The sequence below is a fragment of the Bison bison genome, unplaced genomic scaffold, assembly GCF_000754665.1.
Source record: "Bison bison bison isolate TAMUID 2011002044 unplaced genomic scaffold, Bison_UMD1.0 scf7180017864084, whole genome shotgun sequence".
NCBI classification, from domain to species: Eukaryota; Metazoa; Chordata; class Mammalia; order Artiodactyla; family Bovidae; genus Bison; species Bison bison.
In genome coordinates, this window is record NW_011494656.1 from 3,211,012 (window position 1) to 3,233,889 (window position 22,878).

Sequence of the window (22,878 nt, forward strand, 5' to 3'; positions counted from 1 at the left end):
TCTCCCTTGCTGCTCAAAGTAATTAGAACTCCGTTTCCCTATACAGGTGGAGAAGGAAATGGCAACCCGCTCCAGTGATCTTGCCTGGAAAATTTCATGGACGGAGGAGTCTGGTAGGCTACAGACCATGGGGTTGCAATAAGTCAGACACGACTGGGCGACTTCACTTTCTTTTCTTTTCTTGCCTATACAGTAACTGGTTTCTTTACTTGAAGGGAGCATGTTTTATATGCTAATCTCAACTCTCACCTGAATCCTTGTTCCTAAATTATTATCTCAATATCTACTTTTGGGGAAATTGAAACTATGAAAAGCTGAAAATTTTTATTTAATATACAACATATTAACATAAAATAGAAGCGAAAGAATGAAAAAGAATGAGCCCTATATGGGATAACCCAGCATTCACTAGCTTAAGTTTTTGCCCCCTACCCCAAGGTGAATTATCTGAAGATCTTAGAGTTTAGACATTATGCATGAAATCCCAAAGCCACAGGCTGACAGCTGAGATCTAACTCTCCTCCTCAGAGCTGTAGCACTGATCTCTTTTAGTGGTGGTAGGATGCACTCTCATTTCACATTACCTGTGATAAAATAAAATTTTACAGGAGCTTAGTGAAGTTAACTATAAAATCCATAACTTTATAATAGAGACAATTTTTCTGGAACATGAGGAATTTTGATGTTTACCACACACTATGAACTGAATTCTATCTTCCCCAAATACATATACTGAAGCCCTAACTCCTGAATGTGATCAGCCTAAGATAGAGTCTTCAGAAGTTAATTAAAGAGTATAAGGTTAAGATCAGAAAAGTGAAAGTCATTCAGTTGTGTCCATCTCTTTGTGACTCGGTGGACTGTAGCCCACCAGGCTCCTCTGTCTATGGAATTCTCCAGGCAGGAATACTGGAGTGGGTTGCTATTTCCTTCTCCAGGGGATCTTCCCCACCCAGGGATCAAATATGCATCTCCTGCATTGCAGGCGGATTCTTCACAGTCTGAGCCACCAGGGAAGTAGGCTCTAATCCAATAGGACTGTGGCTTTATATTAATAACAAAAGAGAGATTGTGGGTGTGGGTGTGTGTCCATCTTTCCATCTCTCTTTCTCTATCTACTTCACCAAATAGAGATAGAGAAAGCAGCCTTCTGCTAGCCAGAAAGACGGCTCTCACCAGAACCCAACCAGGCTGACACCTAGATCGAGGACTTGCAGCCCCCAGCACTTTGAGAAAATGCATTTTTGAAGTTTAAGCCATGCAGTATATGGTATTTTTTTTATGGCAGCCTGAGCTGACTAGTTCAAGACTTCTAGACCTAACTTATAAAAACAACGCCATGAACAATTCTCCATATTTCCTTCTTGAAAACTATGTGTGGAACATGGTGGAATTCTGGAACCAACACTTGAATAAAAAAATCACATTTTGATCATAAACTCCAGTTTGGAAATGTGTGTGATGATTTAACTTTAGTCACTGAGCCACTTAGACTTGTTGTATATCTGTTATAGCAGTCAGGGTTACCTTACAAACAGAAATAAATACCGTTCAATAAAAGGTTGCTGCCATAACACCAGAAAGAGTGTCACTGACCCAGGGGACAATCAGTAGACCGTGAGGGTGCTTATTTCAGAGGCTAAAAGGTGGACAGGCTTACCTTGCAAAGGCAAAATACTTGTGACATTGATTTCTATAGAGAAAATTATTTATCCACTAGTCTCTTTTTAGGTACAGCGATGGAAAACATTTAAATGATAATGCGTTTTTTTTATTTTACTTTTGTGCTTATTGCAAGATATTAAAAAATGCCAAACTAGGAAAGAATTGGTGAGTGTACAATCAGAGGTAGATGGAATACAGAGAGTCTAGAAATTTAAGGTCTCAAATAATTGGAGAAACTAGTTGATTCTAGATCCCAAAAAATAGGATATCAAATTAAAACAATAAAAAAAAAAATTGGCCTTTGACAAAAGCCCTCAAGGACTTCACAGTTGCCCTGCAGAAAAATTTAGATGTGTGCCCTTCCTGCCTATTATTTCAGATATTCTCTAGCTACCTATTAAACTAGAAAGAGATTCATAGGGATGAGAAAAATGAATAAATAAATTAGCCTTCAGAAGGAAGTATAGAAAAGAATTTGGGTGTAATCACTGTTATAAGGTACCAAGTGAAAGCAAATAAATAAACAATAAAACTTTTGGAACAGTATTTCCAAAATCTCCATGAACCTGAATCATAGAATTGGGGAAACTATTAATCGTGTTATCATTAAAATGACTTTTTGATTGCCCAGACTTACAGTATCAGGAAGTGTGCTGTGCAAGTTGTGGGTAGCGTAAAGGGGACATACAAGTAACCACTTCAGGTTACGGCCACGTAGAACAGTAGAGGAAAAGAACCTTCTGGAGGGTAGAGCCATGGGCTACAGAGGGGAAAAGACAAAGGATCCCCTCCAGAAAGCAGGATTAGGAGCTAATCTGGGCCTTCACCCACCACCAGGACACGGAGATCTTGTCACACCTTTCTGGCAGAGGTTCATCTTGTTACAGGCTAGACGCCACTAGATATCGCCCATAATTTTGTTTTCCTTATGGAAGTATTGATTATAGTTGCCTTGTCTTCATTCTATCAATGTTTATTGTCGAGTGGGATGCTATAGGTAATTTATCTGTTTGTATTATCACACGTGAATCTTGAGCAATTACTTCTAGACTTGAATAGATATGTGTCACTCAGATGTCCTGGACTTTGAGAGGGAAGCAATGACTGGATGAAACTTTGGTTCATCTCCATGGAAAAAGGGGTGAGTTTATTCTATGTGGTGGATAAGGGTAAAGATATTTGATACCCCAAAGAGTAGACAACGTCAGAGACCAAGTAAATATTCATCAAACCCATTTCCTCCTTCACTAAGGCAAACTACATTTTCCAGCTTCCCTTGTACTTAATTTCTACCATGTGAGTGAATTCTAGTCAGTAGTATGTAACACTGCTGCTGCTACTGCTGCTAAGTCGCTTCAGTCGTGTCTGATTCTGTGCAACCCCGTAGATGGCAGCCCACCAGGCTCCCCTGTCCCTGGGATTCTCCAGGCAAGAACACTGGAGTGGGTTGCCATTTCCTTCTCCAATGTGTGAAAGTGAAAAGTGAAAGTGAAGTCATTCAGTCATGTCCGACTCCTAGCAACCCCATGGACTGCAGCCTACCAGGCTCCTCCATCCATGGGATTTTCCAGGCAAGAGTACTGGATTGGGTTGCCATTGCCTTCTCCAAGTATGTAACACTAGGCCTGCCTTTCATAAAGACTGAGTGACTTTTAATTTTATTTTGGCCACCTGATGTGAAGAGCTGACTCATTGGAAAAGACCCTGATGCTGGAAAGATTGAAGGCAGAAGGAGAAGGGGACACCAGAGGCTGAGATGGTTGGATGGCATCACTGACTCGATGGACGTGAGTTTGAGCAAGCTCCGGGAGTTGATGATGGACAGGGAAGCCTGGCGTGCTGCATGCAGTCCATGGATCACAAAGAGTCGGACACGACTGAGTGACTGAACTGATTCATAACTCATCTTGACTGATCCACTTGCTGCTACAAGAATAAAAATCAAGATAAGCTAAAACAAGTGCGTGAAATAAAGCTCTATGTTTGCACATTTTAATGTGGTATATGAATTTAATCTCAACAACATCCAAAAGTTATGAGAGATTCTATACTTTGTGATTCATATTTTAAAATATTAAAGACAGCTTTTATATAATTCTCATAAACATATTTCAGAAACCTGTCTCTGGGGTGAGGACGATCATAATTCAACGTGGAGAAGGTCGTGTCTCCATCGTGAGAGAACCTTACATTAGTGAACACGTCTGTGCTAAGTCTCCCATGCATTTTGTGGTCCTTTGTTGATTTGCCTTAAGCCCCAGTCCCCGATGCTCCATCAAGTGTTCTCCCAAGACGGGACCAACCTCTGAATTCCTATATCAAGAAGTATCAGCTTTGACCCCCTACACACCACAAGTCTTCCCCTCAGCGTTTAGCTCTCCTTCCGTGGCTCTTGTATTGATTCTGATAAGATCCACTACTTGTCACTGGCAGACCTTCTGATGCCAGTGTCCCATGAATATCTTCCCTTTGAGTTTTCCAGAAAAGCACCAAGCTGCAGGTGAGGGAGCATCCAGCCCATTCCTCATGGCACCTGGAGGCCCCTCAGGGACAGGATGACACTGAAGAGATTCAGAAGAGGTACTCAGAGTAGGGCCAGATATTTGTTTTAAGAACACCACTCATAGGCAGAATGTGGGTCCCTTCCCAGTGATGTCCAGCCTTCTCTGGAAATGACTGGTTCATCATACCTCTTGGTCACACGAATGTTGTCTGACAAAACAGTCCCTTTTCTTGTTTCTTGCCATGAATGTTCAGGATTATAGGTTGATAATAGGCTCATTCTGGAATAGGGTAGGTCTGGGTAACCCTGACTTACCTCTTTGAGTCTCCTTCTCCATCTCTATTTCTATTTATTCCTTCTTGACAACTTTATTAACAAAAAGTTTAATGTTTTCTTTCCTCATACAAAATCATAAAGAGCTTTAAGACCTGTCAGATGAAAAAAATTCTAACTTGTCAGATAAAACTTACTCCCATTACCACTGAGTAATAATGGTTAATCCCTGAAGTATAATGACAAGTGATATTTTTCCCTATCTGGAAAGGAGAAGAAAGTAGAAGAAACACATTCTTTCCCATTCTTTTTATGGGTTGAATCGCGTCCCTCCCACCCCCAAATTCATAATATTTTAACTCTCAGAACCTCAGGATCTGACCTTATTTGGAGACAGCATCTTTACAGGGGTAATAAAATTAAAATGAGTCTCATTCGGGTGGACCTTAATCCAATATGAGTAGTGTCTTTGAAAAAGGGGAAAGTTGGAGGCAAATAGGAACAAAGGCAGAACAGCATGTGAAGGTACTGTCAGAGATTGGGTGAGGTCAGGAGTCAAGGAATACCAGGGTAAGCAAGCAAGCACATGCAGGGCAGATTCTGCCTTAAAAACCGTGGAAGGAACCCATGCCAACGCCCTGACCTCAGCTTCCATCCTCCCAAACTAAGAAACAGCCAGTGTCTGTGGTTTAAGCCACCCAGCTTGTGATTACTCTGGCAGTCTTGGGAAACTAATACACCCTCCTTCAAGGACAGACTGAAAGACATCTTGCTAATACCACGTGGTCAAGCCATGCAGCCAACACTGAGTTCTCACATGTCTTGCTCCCCAAGAATTCCCACTGTCCAGAGACCCCCAACACTTGGCAGTGCTTCTGTCTGAGTTGATTGGTTCCTCCATCTCACTTGACAGATCCTTCCTAACTGTGGTGGTGGGTAAGGATGGAAGGTACTGGGGGGAATTGAGGGTGAACGACTCACTGCTCCCTGCCTGCAGGAAGATTAATTGTTCTTCTTGACTCTGAGTTCGCCTATACTGAACTCTTACAGTGTCGCAGTGTTCCAGAGAAAAAGAGTGAGTTTTATTTAGAGATGTCTGTTTGCCACTTGTAGTTCAGATCTGGGAGCAAAAGGAGGGATAAAAGACAGAGGTATAGACCTGGGAATTGGTGAAATCCTGAGAGTAGATGAGAGTTTATAGAAATGTTCTGTAGCCAGTAAGGAATACAGCTGAGGGCAGAATTCCATAAATCAACATTTAGAGGGCAAGAAGGATAGTAAAATACAGACATTTATTATCCTCCTAGTAAGTACTAGATACTATAAACAAAATAAGAGCTAACACAAAACTCACTAGATGTCAGGTATCATTTGAAATTCTTTTTAAACGTTATCTAAATTCTCTCAAAACTGTACTTAGGTAAGTACTATTATTATCCCCACTACTGTGACAAAGAACTGAGGCTCTGAGAGGTTGCCGAGTAAGTAGAGAGCAAGTGTACAATGCTAGGTCCTCTGGCCCAGAGTCTGTCCTCTAACTGACCACAGAACACTGCCTGGGAGTAATCTCTCTAACTACAACCAGCGATAGGCGGGTGAGTATGAATTTGTTACCTACCAGGGTTCTTGGTCTTCCCCAATCAACAGAAATTGACTAGAGGCCAGACAAGAAATTCAGGCAAGGCTTTATTGGGGCCCCTGATACAGCAGAAAGGAGAGAAAGCAAACAAGAGGTCCCCTTGCTTGCTTTGTACCCAAGGGAGGCAAGCTTTTTCCTGACATAAGGTGAGGGTAAGGATGTGTCCAGAGGTTGGGCCAGAGGGCTGTTTTAGGTGGTTTAGCCACTCCTTAGGCAGCATTGTGTGCAGGGGGCATGCACAGTACTCCATTTGTGTTCCCAACTCTTCAAAAGTGACAGCTGGTTTTCTGGGTCTCTTTGTATCTTTTGTCCAGAACTTGTCCCTACTGTGCCTGCACACAGTTATTTTTAGTCTCATACAGTTTCTTTGTGTTTCGTTGCTCAAGGAGAGGTGTGTCCACGTGCAAGAGTTGCAGCGTTGCAGCATTGCCGCAAAGGGCCCTAGATCCCAGCTGGCCTCAAATTTACACAGTGATAGTGCTAGTCGCTCAGTCACTCAGACTCTTTTTGACCCATGGACTGTAGCCCACCAGGCTCGTTTTCGCATGGGATCCCGGAGAAGGCAATAGCACCCTACTCCAGTACTCTTGCCTGGAAAATCCCATGGACGGAGAAGCCTGGTAGGCTGCAGTCCAAGGGTCCCGAAGAGTCAGACACAACTGAGCGACTTCACTTTCAGTTTTCACTTTCCTGCATTGGAGAAGGAAATGGCAACCCACTCCAGTGTTCTTGCCTGGAGAATCCCAGGGACGGGGGAGCCTGGTGGGCTGCCGTCTATGGGTTCACACAGAGTCGGACACGACTGAAGCGACTTAGTAGCTCCAAGCAAGAATACTGGAGTGGGTTGTCATTTTCTTCTCCAGGGGACCTTCCTGAACCAGGGGTCAAACACAGGTCTCCTGCATTGCAGGCAGATTTACATAGGGGGCCTCCCAAAGCACTCAGAAACTCTCTAAGAGGTTAATGCTGATGTTATTCTTATTTTGCAGACTAAATCTCAGATTAAGTAAACTTTCCACAGGTACAAAAACAATAAATAGCAGTACTTTAAGTGCTTGTGAAAACTAGTAGAATCTGAGTGAAGTCTATAGCCATGTAAATAAGATTACAGCAATGTCAGTTTCCTGGTTTTGAGTTGTGAATGGTGTTTACATGTGATGCTATCATTGGGAAAAGCTGTGTAAGAGATACTGGACACTTCTGTAAATTTTGAAAATTCTCAGGAGTTTTAAATTGTTTCAAAATTTAAAATGTTTAAATACAATTTTATTTTAAAAAATAAAATAAAACTGAAAAAAGCCCCACATAGTTGGAAATCACATATAAGGCATCTTCGCAAACCATATAGAAAGTGACTGTATTATTGGTGGAACAATATTTCTTCAGAAGTATGTCCTTTCCATTTTATTTCATATTTTGTGCCTCTATGGTCAGTGTTTATCATTTGGTTAGAAAAAAGAATGAATGGATTAAAACGCAAAAAAAAAAAAGCAATGTTTCATTGGAACCCAGTTTTCTCTGGTTCTGAAGCATACATGCTTGTCCTTGGCACATTTTTATTAATTTATTTATTTTCTTCAATAGTATCAGGACAGATAACAGAGCAGGACAGTGTGAGACAGACTGAGACGAATTTTAAACCGACAAGAAAGCATATGTAAACACACACAATATGTGTCATTCTCTGTGCTATTAGGCAGTTTCAATGCTTTCTCGGTGACTCTCCAATGTGGGGTATTATAAATGGTTTTATACTGAGGGAGCATTCAGGCTTAGGAAAGTTAATTCACCCATTTCGCTCACGTCGGAACCAGGAATAATCCTTAGATCTGTCTTACGCATGCATGCTCAGTTGCGTCAGGTGCAAAGAGTCAGTTGCAAAAAGTCATTTGCAAAGAGTCAGTTGTTCGACTCTTTGTAACGCCATGAATTATAGCATGCCAGGCTCCTCTGTCTGTGGGATTCTCCAGGCAAGAAGACTGAGGTGGGTTGTCATTTCCTCCTCCAGGGAATCCTCCTGATCCCAGGACTGAGCCAATGTCTCCTGTGACTCCTGTATTTGGAGGCAGATTCATTACCACTAAACACCTGGGAAGCTCTAGACCTCTTAGTCTGTGCCTTTTCCATTTCTGTTAGAGAAAGCTGCCTGGCAGAGCTTAAAGAGAGAACTGGCTCTGGGGCCATGGAAGCAGAGATTTCAGAGTGAGATGAGAACGGGCCAGGGGTATGAAGACGAAGTCTTTGGCTGCGAAAGGAAGACAGTTCTTGCAGGACAAGCAGTTCCAACATATGAAAGAGGCAAAAGAGAATTTTGTGGTTTGAAAGGTAAACTGGTGAAGGTAAGGGCCCTACCTGTCTGAGCCCTTTTGGACTGCTGGAACAAAATACCATACACTGGGTATATTAGAAACAACAGGAATTTACTTCTTACAGTTCTGGCATCTGGGAAGTCCAAGTTCAAGGGGTCAGTATGCTCTATTCTGGTGAGAGCTCACTTTCTGGCTCAGATGGTGCCTCCCTGCTGCATCCTCACAGGATGGAAGGGACCAGGGAGCCATCTGAGGCCTTTTTTGTAAAGCACTAATCCCATTCCTGGAAGCACCAGGACTTCCCTGGTGGCTCAAACGGTAAAGCGTCTGTCTACCATATGAGAGACCTGGGTTCTATCCCTGGGTTGGGAAGATTCCCTGGAAGGAAAGGGCAACCCACTCCAGTACTCTTGTCTTGAAAATCCCATGGACGGAGGAGCTTGGTGCAGGCTACTATCCATGGGGTCGCAAAGAGTCTGGCATGACTGAGCACTTCACTTCACTAATCCCATTCCAGAGGGTCCCACCCTCATGAACTAATCACCTCCCAATGACTCATCTGTTAATGTAACCTTGGGAGTTGTAGGATTTCAACTCAAGAATTTTTGAGGGAACATGCACTTTCCATCTATAGAAGGAACATTCAGTGTAATTACTTTTACAAGAAGTTTCTGGGGCAAAAAAAAGTACTGTTTGTAGTTGAAGAAGAAGTCATGGGAAGGTTGGCAGGTGGAGGAGAGGGTGGGTAAGGCTGACCTCTAGGGAAGGACCGCCAGGTACTAAGAGATGGAATACCTCGGACTCTACGTGGCTTAATAGGCATGATTGCGATTTAATTCCTTCCTGACTCCCCTGCAGGGGCTATTCCACTCCCAGGAACATAGAGATACCAGAAATAAATACTTGAATTCAGACTGACTGTTTTATCAGCCCTAAATGTCACCATCCAGCTTCCAATTAATGCGGTCTCACCATAATCTGAAAGTCCGGTTCCCTGCACAGAAAGAACCCCACCCTAAAGAGGCCTGTTCACAGTCAGTGAGGAGGCACTCTGTCTGAGGGCTGATCAGACTCAGCTTTGTGAACCCTGGCAGGAACCCGAGGAGATAGCCGCACACGATGCCAGTTGAAGTTGTAGGTTGCCTGCTGTTTCCTCGAGACAGCTGTCAAGGCTGATAAGACCTGTCATGCTTTCCCAGGCTCTGCAGCCATTTAAGAGCGAAAGAAATGCATCACCATAGGAAGCACAGTTGAGAGGCATTTCGTCTTTGGAGACGGATGTATAGATGCATTTGTTGTGTGTCTCCTTACAGCAGCTTAAATGCTGAATCATTCCCTGGAGGAGGCCGCATCTACCCTTTCCCCTAGGAGATGCTTTGGAGCTCACCTCCTTAGGCAGGTCCTGTGTATTTGATGGGTTCGTGCCACTTCGCAGATGGAGAGATAAAAAGCCAGAGGTCAGGTGTGGGAATGGAAGGCAGTGCATTTAGGTAAGATTTAACAGCAGGGCAGTTCAAAAGGTCCAAAAGTACTTGAGTCTCTAGACCTGTCATACACACAGAAAAAGATTTTCTTTCTTTTCGAATGTCAAATATCATAATAATTTTAAAAAATAGCTTGAACGACAGAGGCAATAGCTGCTTTGACCCAGGGACTGAAACAAGATAGTGTAAAATTAGATAATGTTGTGTTACCAACCGGTTCTTTTTGCTTTGGAATGAGAAAAATCTTGTTTACCAAAAGAGTTGTGCAATTCTAAGTTTTTCAAGTTTTTATTAGTCAAGGAGGATTAGGTCCAAGAAATAAATTACTTTAATAAGCCCTCCTGGAAAACATGTACTGTGAAAGAAGAGAATGTTTTGTAAATGGGATGGGCCCAAATGAAATTAAAGTTTGTGAAGTTACAAAATAGATGGGTGGGGAAACAGATATCTCTCCCCAGAGCTCTCTTGTAATGTTATGGTCTCTTTTTTTATGTTTTTGCATTTTTATTCCTACACAACTCTCTACCTTTTCTTCTGTTTCTCTTTGCCCATCTCTGAAGCCTGTGAAAGCGAAAGTGTTATTCGCTCAGTTCTGTCTGACCCTTTGCGACCCCATGCACTACATGTAGTCTGCCGGGCACCTCTGTCCATGGAATTCTCCAGGCAAGAATACTGGAGTAGTCATTCCCTTCTCCTGGGGATCTTCCCAACCCAGGGATCAAACCCAGGTCTCCTGCACTACAGGTAGATTCTTAACCCCTGAGCCACCAGGGAAGCCCTCTGAAGCATAAGTCTATTCTTTATTCCCAGTGTATCTTGCAGTTCCCTAATTTTCTCTTTAGCTCTGAACAATGTCAGCTCAGCAGAAGTCATTTTCCTATCAGTTTTGTAATTTTGCAGTGTGAACACATGTTCAGTGGGTTTTAACTTGGAGATCCTGTGAGACATGCCCTGGCTTATTTCTCCAGGGAGATTTTGCCATTGCTTCTTCTGGGATACGTTTAGGTTTACTTATCATCTTGAGATTATCAATATTCAGAAGCGTGTTTTTTTTCTCTCACCCAGATCAGGCTGAGGAAGAAATATTATTTACCCTCAATGTCTCATTTTGTACACAGAATGTTTTCTAGACTACTCTTTTATTGACAATGTAGTGCTTTAAGGGCCCTGGCTATTTGCGTATGTTTGGAGGGAGACTAGAGCATACTTGCTCCAATTCTAAATTTTGTTTAGATGCAAAGCATCTATATTCTATTCTCCATGTGAACCTTGAAAACAAAGACCCATTTTACTGAAATTGGTAAATGCCTCCAAAAATCCATAATCTTAGCCCTGCTCACTATACTTATTATTATTATTATTATCTTCATTTTTGCCAACCTGAATATTTTTTTTTATTTTTTTGAGATTGTATGGGTGATTACAAAAAAGTATTTATTTTCTGTGAACCTAAAACTGCTTTAAAAATGAAGTCTATTTTTAAAAAAAGATATTTACTAAGATTTATCCAGAATATTCGGGTTGTATGTGTATCTATATGTATATGTGTAATAAAATTTTTTGTGGGATGCTACAAAACTAGATGCTAGGACACAATTAGTTGGAGATGTCACTAGAAATAGAGGCCTTCAAATACTTTGAAGAAAAAACAAAAATGCTAAAAAAAAAAAAAAGACACTTTATTTTAAAAAAATGAAATAAGAAGTCTATTAATCTGCCTTCAATGAGAACTAGCAAATGCTAGAGTGAGTTCTGAACCAAAACAAATTATGGGTATTATAATTATTAGGTGATTTGTTTCTTTCAGAACTGCATGAATAATTAGTGGCACTTTTTGAAATGATCAAAAAATTTACCTAAATTCATTAATTTTTAGCATTTATACATTTCTCTCACTCAACTAATTTGGAAGTTTTAATGTTTATAGTAAGAACATGTTCTGGTTTTCATCATATACAGTTTTGTGTAAAGCATTCCATTGTAAGGTCAGGAAAGCAATTCCTCCTCCAGTAAAAAGATTCTATGGGAAAAAAATCTGAAGGTATTTTAGATTATGTATATATATCTTTCCTTCTTATTTCTTTTGTAAATGATTTGCCTCCAGATCTAGAGGTGGTTGATTTTTGCAGAGATCATTTGATCCTAATAATGGCAAACAAGGGTTTCAGTATAGACATTACCAACATTTCATACTACATTCTTTTATTTTTTCAGGCAAAATTTTTTTAAATACTTGCCATGGATCAGAAACTTCAAAAACACAGAAAGAACAGTGGAGGGATTTCACTCATGGGAGTGAATTAACTCCGAATTCTCAATGATACTTTTTGTTTGTTCATTTGTTTGTTTTATAAGCAACAATAATTTACTGTATAACACGGGAAACAATATTCAATATCAAAATGGTGTGTTTTATATAAAAAAGGGGGAGCATTTGTAGATGATTGGGTATTGTGATTGTGCTGTGCCTGATACCCTATGAAACGGTAATCAAAATATGGTTTTCTTTCTGTGAAGAAGTCATTTTCTATGTATTAGTCAAGTTGAGCTAGACATTTAAAGTCATTTGGAAAGCCACCCAGTCACCATAGATTTTGTTTGATCCTTAATATAACCTACTGAGTTATAATATATAACAATCATGTATAATATAACCCAAATGAGTTTCAGGCCTCATGTATTCACCCTTGATTAGCACAAACCCCCTACTCATCTATTACTTCATAGCATTATTAATAGGAGTCCTTGGGGTAAAGCGATAAAGAATTCTACCTGCAATGCAGGAGACACAAGTTTAACCTCTGGGTCAGAAAGATCCCCTGGAGAAATGGCAATCCACTGCAGAATTCTTGCCTGAAAAATTCTATGGATAGGGGAGATTGGTGGGCTACAATCTATGGAGCTGCAAGAGTCAGACACAACTTAGTGGCTAAACCACCACAAGCCGTATTTACTCCAGTGCCCGAGTGTAGGTAGGCCCAGGAGCACACCTGTCTGGGTTTAAATTCTGCCTCCTCCAGTGCAGCGAGTTACTCAATCTTCCTGTGGTTTATTTTTAAACGGATAAAAATATTCTTTAACACATTGGATCCTAGTGGGGCTAGAAGCGTTAATAGGTTCCAGTGTCTGGAATGCTGTAAACGTGAAGCAAATGTTAACTGTTATAACACACCCTCTTCCATTTTATTTTCATGGTTGTCTAGCCCATTTGGCACTTGCATTTGGGATCCCTATCTTTAGAACTTTTAAAAAGACATGAAACATGGGAAAGGAGGAGATGGTTAAATTACAGCAATGACAATAAAAGCTATAAATAAAATATTATGAGCACACAGAAGAAAGACGTTCACGTCCTGCTTGAGAAATCGTGTCCTATTTGATACAAGACACAGCAGGAGAACACATCATGAAGAGCGGGGGAGAATATTCTAGAACAACATTTAAAATAAGAAGAGTACCACCTGGGATGCCAATATAATTCTTTATTTTCTTCTTTCAAAAAACAGCTCTTTGATATCTTTTAGACACTGGATTTTGAAGATACAAAGTTGAATTAGAAAGAAATCTTCCATCTAGGAGTTAATGCAAGGGCTGGGGGAGAGATGGGTATTTAACAAGGAATCACAAGTAATATGGGTTTCCCAGGTGGCGTAGCTGGTAAAGAATCCATCTATCAAGGCAGGAGAGGAGACACAAGAGATGCCGGTTCAATCCCTGGGTTGGGAATGTCCTCTAGAGAAGGAAGTGGAAACCCACTCCAGTATTCTTGCCTGGGAAATCCCACAGAGAAGTCTGGAAAGTTACAGTCTCAGGTCAGTCAGTCAGCTCAGTCAGTCAGTTCAGTCACTCAGTCATGACTGATTCTTTGTGACCCAACCCCATGGACTGCAGCATGCCAGGCCTCCCTGTCCATCACCAACTCCCAGAGTTGATACAAACTCATGTCCATTGAGTCAGTGATGCTATCCAACCATCTCATTCTCTGCCATCCCCTTCTCCTACCACCTTCAATCTTTCCCAGCATCAGGGTCTTTTCCAATGAGTCAGTTCTTCCCATCAGGTGGCCAAATTATTGGAGTTTTGGCTTCAGCATCAGTCCTTCCAATGAACATTCAGGACTGATTTCCTTTAGGATGGACTGGTTGGATCTCCTTGTAGTCCAAGGGACTCTCAAGAGTCTTCTCCAACACCACAGTTTCAAAGCATCAATTCTTCGGTGCTCAGCTTTCTTTATGGTACAACTCTCACATCCATACATGACCACTGGAAAAACCATAGCTTTGACTAGATGGACTTTTGTTGGCAAAGTAACATCTTTGCTTTTTAATATGCTGTTTAGGTTGGTCATAACTTTTCTTCCAAGGAGCAAGCATCTTTTAATTTCATAGCTGCAGTCACGATCTGCAGTGATTTTAGAGCCCCCAGAAATAAAGCCTGTCACTGTTTGCACTGTCTCCCCATCTATCTGCCATGAATTGATGGGACCAGATGATGGAAACCCTAGTAAGACAGTAGGTGCTGAAGTGGCCATGAGGAGATACCTCACGTCCAAGGGCAAAGGAGAAGCTCTAGCAAGATGGTAGGAAGGGCAAATTCGCATTTAGAATCAAACCCCATTCCTGCCAGAGATGCTAAGAGAGCTCAAACAAACCTTGTGTGCACCAGGTCCCAAGGACCCCACAGAGACTGAGAGAGAACTGTGTTTGAGTGTCTCCTGTGGAGGTACGGGTCAGCAGTGGACTGCCACAGGGGCAGGTGCTCTGGGTACAGCAGACCTGGGTATGGCATAAGCCCTCCTGGAGGCGGTTGCCAATAACCCCACCATAGAGCTGCCAGAACTTACACAGGACTGGGAAATAGACTCTTGGAGGGCACAGACAGAACATTGTGTGCACCAGGAACAGAGAAAGGAGCAGTGACCCCACAAGAGACTGACCCAAACTTGCCTGTGAGTGTCCAGGAGTCTCCAGTGGAGGCGTGGGTTGGCAGCGGCCTGCTGCAGGGTCAGGGCCACTGAGTGTAGCAGTACCTCCATGGCATCTTTTGAAGGAGGGCACCATTATCTTCATTGCCTTCACCATAATTTGACCCCAGGTAAAGAGCAAGGAGGGAACACAGGCCCACCCATTAATAGAAAATTGGATTAAAGATTTACTGAGCATGGTCCCACCCATCAGAACAAGACCCTGGTCCCTCCTCAGTCAGTCTGTCCCATCGGGAAGCTTCCATAAGCTTCTTATCCTTCTCCATCAGAAGGCAGACAGGCTGAAAAGGAAAATCACAGAAAACTAACCAAACTAATCACATGGCTGGCCCTAGCTTTGTCTAACTCAATGAAACTATGAGCCATGCCGTGTAGGGCTACCCAAGATAGATGGGTCATGGTGGAGAGTTCTGACAAACTGGTCCACTGGAGAAGGGAATGGCAAACCACTTCAGTATTCTTGCCTTGAGAACTCCATGAACAGTATGAAAAAGCAAAAAGATAGGACACTGAAAGATAAATTCCCCAGGTCGGTAGGTGCCCAATATGCTACTGGAGATCAGTAGAGAAATAACTCCAGAAAAAAAGAAGAGACAGAGCCAAAGCAAAAACAACACCCAGTTGTAGATGTGACTGGTGATGGAAGCAAGGTTTGATGCTGTAAAGAGCAATATTGTATAGAAACCAGGATTGTTAGGTCCATGAATCAAGGCAAATTGGAAGTGGTCAAACAAGAGATGGCAAGAGTGAATGTCGACATTCTAGGAATCAGCGAACTGAAATGGACTGGAATGGGTGAATTTAACTCAGATGACCATTATATCTACTACTATGGGCAGGAATCCCTTAGAAGCAATGGAGTAGCCATCATAGTCAACAAAAGAGTCCAAAATGCAGTACTTGGATGCAATCTCAAAAACTAGAGAATGATCTCTGTTTGTTTCTGAGGCAAACCATTCAATATCACAGTAATCCAAGCTTATGCCCCAACTAGTAAGGCTGAAGAAGCTGAAGTTGAATGATTTTATGAAGACTTACAAGATCTGCTAGAAGTAACACCCCCAAAAAATGTCCTTTTCATTATAGGTGACTGCAATGCAAAAGTAGGAAGTCAAGAAACACCTGAAGTAACAGGCAAATTTGGTCCTGGAGTACAGAATGAAGCAGGGCAAAGGCTAATAGAGATTTGCCAAGAGAACGTGCTGGTTATAGCAAACACCCTCTTCCAACAACACAAGAGAAGACTCTACACATGGACATCACCAGATGGTCAACACCAAAATCAAATTGAATATATTCTTTGCAGCCAAAGATAGAGAAGCTCTATACAATCAGGAAATCAAGACCAGGAGCTGACTGTGGCTTAGATCATGAACTCCTTATTGCCAAATTCAGACTTAAATTGAAGAAAGTAGGGAAAACCACTAGACTATTTAGGTATGACCTAAATCAAATCCTTTATGATTATACAGTGGAAGTGAAACATAGACTTAAGGGACTAGATGTGATAGACAGAGTGCCAGATGAACTATGGATGGAGGTTTGTGACATTGTACAGGAGACAAGGATCAAGACCATCCCCAAGGAAAAAAAAAATTGCTAAAAATCAAAATGGCTGCCTGAGGAGGCCTTACAAATAGCTGTGAAAAGAAGAGAAGCAAAAAGCAAAGGAGAAAAGGAAAGATATACCCATTTGAATGCAGAGTTCCAAAAAATAGCACAGAGAGATAAGAAAGCCTTCCTCAGTGGTCTGTGCAAAGAAACAGAGGAAAGCAATAGAATGCGAAAGACTAGAGATCTCTTTAAGAAAATTAGAGATGCCAAGGGAATATTTCATGCAAAGATGGGCACAATAAAGGACAGAAATGGTATGGACCTAACAGAAGCAGAAGATAAGAAGAGGTGGCAAGAATACACAGAAGAACTGAACAGAAAAGATCTTCAAGACCCAGAAAATCACGATGGTGTGATCACTCACCTAAAGCCAGACATCCTGGAATGTGAAGCCAAGTGGGCCTTAGAAAGCATCACTAAAAACAAAGCTAGTGGAGGTGATGGCATTCCAGTTGAACTATTTCAAATACTGAAAGATGATGCTCTGAAAGTGCTGCATTCAATATGCCAGAAAATTTGGAAAACTCAGCAGTGGCCACAGGACTGGAAAAGGTCAGTTTTCATTCCAATCCCAAATAAAGACAATGCCAAAGAATGCTCAAACTACCACACAATTGCACTCATCTCACACACTAGTAAATAATCCTCAAAAATCTCCAAGCCAGGCTTCAACCATGTGTGAACAGGGAACTTCCAGATGTTCAAGCTGGTTTTAGAAAAGGCAGAGGAACCAGAAATCAAATTGCCAACATCCTCTGGATCATAGAAAAAGCAAGAGTGTTCCAGAAAAACATCAATTTCTGCTTTATTGACTATGCCAAAGCCTTTGACTGTGTGGATCATAGTACACTGTGGAAAATTCTGAAAGAGATGGGAATACCAGACCACCTGACCTGCCTCTTGAGAAATCTGAATGCAGGTCAGGAAGCAACAGTTAGAACTGGACATGGAACAACAGACTGGTTACAAATAGGAGAAGGATTACCTAAAGGCTGCATATTGTCACCCTGCTTATTTAACTTCTATGCAGAGTACATCATGAGACATGCTCGGCTGGATGAAACAAAAGCTGGAATCAAGATTGCCAGGAGAAATATGAATAACCTCAGATATGTAGATGACACCATGCTTATCTTTATGGCAGAAAGTGAAGAAGAACTAAAGATCCTCTTGATGAAAGTGAAAGAGATTCAACCAGTCCATCATAAGGAAATCAATCCTTAATATTCACTGGAAGGACTAATATTGAAGTTGAAACTCCAATACTTTGGCCACCTGATGCAAATGACTGCCTCATTTGAAAAGACCCTGATAATGGGAAAGACTGAAGGCTGGAAGAGAAGGGGATGACAGAGGATGGGATGGTTGGATGGCATCACCAACTCGATGGACATGAGTTTGTGTAAACTCTGGGAGTTGGTGATGGACAGGGAGGCCTGGCCTGCTGCAGTCCATTGGGTCGCAAAGAGCCAGACATGACTGATAAACTGAACTGACCTGATGGAACCAGATGCTATGGTCATAGTTTTCTGGTTGTTGAGTTTTAAGCCAAATTTCACTCTCCTCTTTCACTTTCATCAAGGGAATCTTTAGTTCTTCTTTGCTTTCTGCCATAAGGGTGGTGTCATCTGCATATCTGAGGTTATTGATATTTCTCCTGGCAATCTTAATTCTAGTTTGTGCTTCATCCAGTCCAGCGTTTCTTATGATGGACTCTGTGTATAAGTTAAATAAGCAGGGCGACAATATATCGCCTTAATATACTCCTTTCCCTATTTGGATACTCCCTATCAGGAGTATCGCATCCTGAGCTGCATACAGATTTCTCAAGATGGAGACCAGGTGTTCTGGTATTCCCATCTCTTTCAGAATTTTCCATAGTTTATTGTGATCCACACAGTCAAAGGCTTTAGCATAGTCAATAAAGCAGAAGTAGATGTTTTCCTGGAACTCTCTTGCTTTTTCAATGATCCAACAGATGTTGGCAATTTGATCTCTGGTTCCTCTCCCTAAATCCAGCTTGAACATCTGGAAGTTCATGGCTCAGATACTGTTGAAGCCTGGCTTGGAGAATTTTGAGCATTATTTTTCTAGTGTGTGAGATGAGTGCAACTGTGTGGTAGTTTGAGCACTCTTTGTGCTGCCTTTTTTTGGGATTGGAATGAAGACTACCTTTTCCAGTCCTCTGGTCACTTCTGAGTTTTCCAAATTTGCTGGCTTATTGAATGCAGCACTTTCAGAGCATCATCTTTCAGGATTTGAAATAGCTCAGCTGGAATTCCATCACCTCCACTAGTTTTGTTTGTACTAATGCTTGCTGAGGCCCACTTGACTTCACATTCCAGGATGTCTGGCTCTAGGTGAGTGTTCAGATCATCATGATTATCTGGGTCCTGAAGATCTTTTTTGTACAGTTCTTCTGTGTTTCTTGTCACTTCTTCCTAATATTTTCTTCTATCAGGTCCATACCATTTCTGTTCTTTATTGTGCCTATCTTTGCATGAAATGTTCCCTTGGTATCTCTAATTTTTGAAGAGATCTCTAGTCTTTCCCTTTCTATTGTTTTCCTCTATTTCTTTGCATTGATCACTGAGGAAGGCTTTCTTATCTCTCTTATCTCTCATCTATGGAGTCAGAAAAGAGTCAGACATGACTGAGCACCTGCTCACAGACACAATCAATAGGATAACAAAGAACAGGAGAGAGTCCTCAAGCAGCGTGAGAAGACTGGTATTAGAAGGTTCACGAATGGAAGCCACAAGTGGTCTAGAATGCTGGAGAGAGTAAGAATTACATACATGAGAAACACTAAGAATGGTTGAGTGAGGATAGTCCAAGAGAAAATGACATATGAAAAAGTTTCAGGGCTGTGAAAACTATGGTAAGTTTTGGAATAGTAGTAGACTTGTGAGTTAAGTGTATGAAAAATAATTTCTTAAAGTTGTAAAGCAAAATTTATACATTATTAGTCATTTTACGTATTTTTTTAAGACTTCATAACAGCTTAATGTAGTAATGAATAGTTTGTCTCACTATGCAGTTGAAGACCTGAGGTTCAGGTACTAGAACAGAATGGCTTACATAATTAATAAATAGTAGAAAGATTATTTTTTGCTGTGAAAAATACAAAAGCAGATAAGAAATTAAGAGGTTTATTTGGCTCAGGTTAAATGTCATGGTAAGAAAGTTGGATGCAAATGTGAAAGAAGTTCGTCTTGGAATCAAGCTCAGTGTAGGAGGGGGTCGTTTGTTTAACATATAAAAGATGATCTGAACAGCCAGTTAGTTTTCCTGCCTCTAGTATTTTCCAGACCTGCCTTCTTAATCTTCTCCAAAAATCTGTGAATCTTGGTAGAATACTCTGTCTGTCTAAACCTGAATGTTTAAGTGAAGGAAATGGCATTCACACTAAATGTATATTGTCTGATAAATTCCTTCCAATTCAAACACATGAAAGTCTATGCAGCATTTAGAAAGCTGACCTAAATTCCTTTCCAGCATCTTTCCTCCACATATCTAGATACAATATTTTAATTTCCCTTAAATTAAAGCCTGCTTAAAAATAAAATAAAATAAAATGTTTGCATCATCTAAAAATTACCCACTCTAAAATTGAGGATAGTTTCCAGAGCAGATTAAATATGCTTCTTCAAAATTCAGGTACACAATATCAAAAACGTTTTTTAAACATTTGAAAAAATAGCTGGCTTCAGTTAGGCATTTTTCCCCTGGTATCTGGTAAAGCAGGACTCTGTCTTAATTCTTTTTCTCACATATTTTATGAACTTACAGGAAATCTCTGTTAACTAAAATGAGTTTGACAAATGGATTTAGCAGATGAACAGATGCATTTAAAGTATAACAGATGGATCTTGATTTTCTTAGGTGAGATGATCTATATCCATTTCATCAAGTTACAAGGATGTTGGAATATGAGGCTCAAATGGTACACAAAGATTTAGAAAATATTGATGGTATCATGCCATAGATTAAATGGACCTTAACATTTTATTAATGTTGAAATATATATTTGGGGTATTGAAAATGTTTCTTTTGGTTGGTAAGAATCATAGTAAATGTAAAAAGATAAGGAAGTTTCCAAAGTATTTGATTTTTCCAAGTATCTAATAAATTATAAGCAGATTAGATTGGTTTCTGTAGCTTCTTTAAAGATATGTGACCTATATGATGGTTAAGAGGGAATTATTTAGAATCATAAATAAGGAGTAAGGAGCTTTACTCATAAGAAAATTCAGGTCAAAATGGGTACGTGAAAAAAAAGTGATGTCAGAACTTGAACTGTAACCCAAGTTCCATAGGTTCTTTTAGAGTGTTGGCCCCTTTCTTCTAGCCATAGGATTGGTTCTAGTTAAAATATGTTAGTTGCCCACCAGGCTCCCCTCTCATGAAATTCTCTAGGCAAGAATACTGGAGTGGGTAGCCATTCCTTTCTGCAGGGGATCATCCCAACCCAGAGATCAAACTGGCGTCTCCTGCACTGCAGGCAAATTCTTTACTGTCTAAGCCACCAGGGAAGCCCTGACCTAGTTAAAAGGACTATCATTGGGTCAGTAATTAGCCTGAACAGTATTATCCTTGGGGTTCAGTGGTCAAGAATCCTCCTGCCAATGCAAGGGACTCAGATTCAATCCTGTTGGAAAGATCCCCTAAAGTAGAAAATATAAACCCACTCCTGTATTCTTCCCTGCAGAACCCCATGGAGCCTGGTGTGCTGCAGTCCATGGGGCCGTAAAAGAGTTGAACACAACATAGGGACTGAACAACAATTGCTTATGATATCTGTAATACTACTGACAGAATGACAGCGTCCCATACCCCTCCTTGGTCTAGCACTTGCTTATCAAAAGATGAGTTTAATATGTTGCTTGCTCATTAAACATTGGATACCTTGCTTCCATTTTTTTCAACCATTTAAAAAGTTTTAAAAATATACCCATTTGAATGCAGAGTTCCAAAGAATAGCAAAGAGAGATAAGAAAGTCTTCCTCAGTGATCAATGCAAAGAAATAGAGGAAAACAATAGAATGGGAAAGACTAGAGATCTCTTCAAGAAAATTAGAGATACCAAGGGAATATTTCATGTGAAGATGAGCACAATTAAGGGCAGAAACGATATGGGAGTAAGAGAAGCAGAAGGTATTAAGTAGTGGTTGCAAGAATACACAGAAGAACTAAATGAAAAAGATCATAATGACTCAGATAACCATGGTGGTGTGATCACCACCTAGAGCCAGAGATCCTGGAGTGAAAAGTCAAGTGGGCCTCAGAAAGCATCACTACAAACAAAGCTAGTGGAGGTGTGGAATTCCAGCTGAGCTATTTCAAATCCTAAAAGCTGATGCTGTGAAAGTGCTGCACTCAATACGCCAGCAAATTTGGAAAACCCAGCAGTTGCCACAGCTGAGCAGTTGCTCAGCACTGGCAAAGGTTAGTTTTCATTCCAACCCCAAAGAAAGGCAATGCCAAAGAATGCTGAAACTACCACACAGTTGCACTCATCTCATACAGTGGCAAAGTAATCCTCAAAATTCTCCAAGCTAGGCTTCAACAGTACGTGAACTGAGAAGTCCCCAGGTATTCAAGCTTGATTTAGAAATGGCAGAGGAGCCAGAGATCAAATTGCCAACATCAGTTGGATCATTGAAAAAGCAAGAGAGTTTCAGAACATCTACTTCTCCTTTACTGACTATGCCAAAGTCTTTGACTGTGTGGATCACAATAAACTGTGGAACATTCTAACAGAGACTGGAATATCAAACTACCTTAACTGCCTCCTGAGAAACCTGTATGCAGGTCAAGAATTGACAGCTAGAAACGGAACAACGGATTGGTCCCAAATTGGGGAAGGAGTATGTCAAGGCTATATATTGTCACCCTGCTAAATAAGCAGAATAAACTTATATGCAGAACACATCATGTGAAATGCAGGGTTGGATGAAGCACAAGCTGGAATCAAGATTACCAGGAGAAATATCAGTAACCTCAGATATGCAGATGACACCACCCTCATGGAAAAATCCAAGAGGAACTGAAGAGCCTCTTGATGGAGGTGAAAGAGAAGAGTAAAAAAGCTGGCTTAAAACTCAAAATTAAAAAAAACAAAGATCATGGCATCCAGTACCATCACTTCATGGCAAATAGATGGGGGAACAATGGAAGCAGTGACAGACTTTCTTTTCTTGGGCTTCAAAATCACTGTAGATGGTGACTGCAGACAAGAAATTAAGATACTTGCACCTTGGGAGAGAAGCTATGACAAACCTAGACAGCACATTAAAAAGCAGAGACATTACTTTGGAGACAAAGGTCCATCTAGTCAAGGCTATGGTTTTTCCAGTAGTCACGTATGGATGTGAGAGCTGGACCATAAAGAAAGCTGAGCGCTG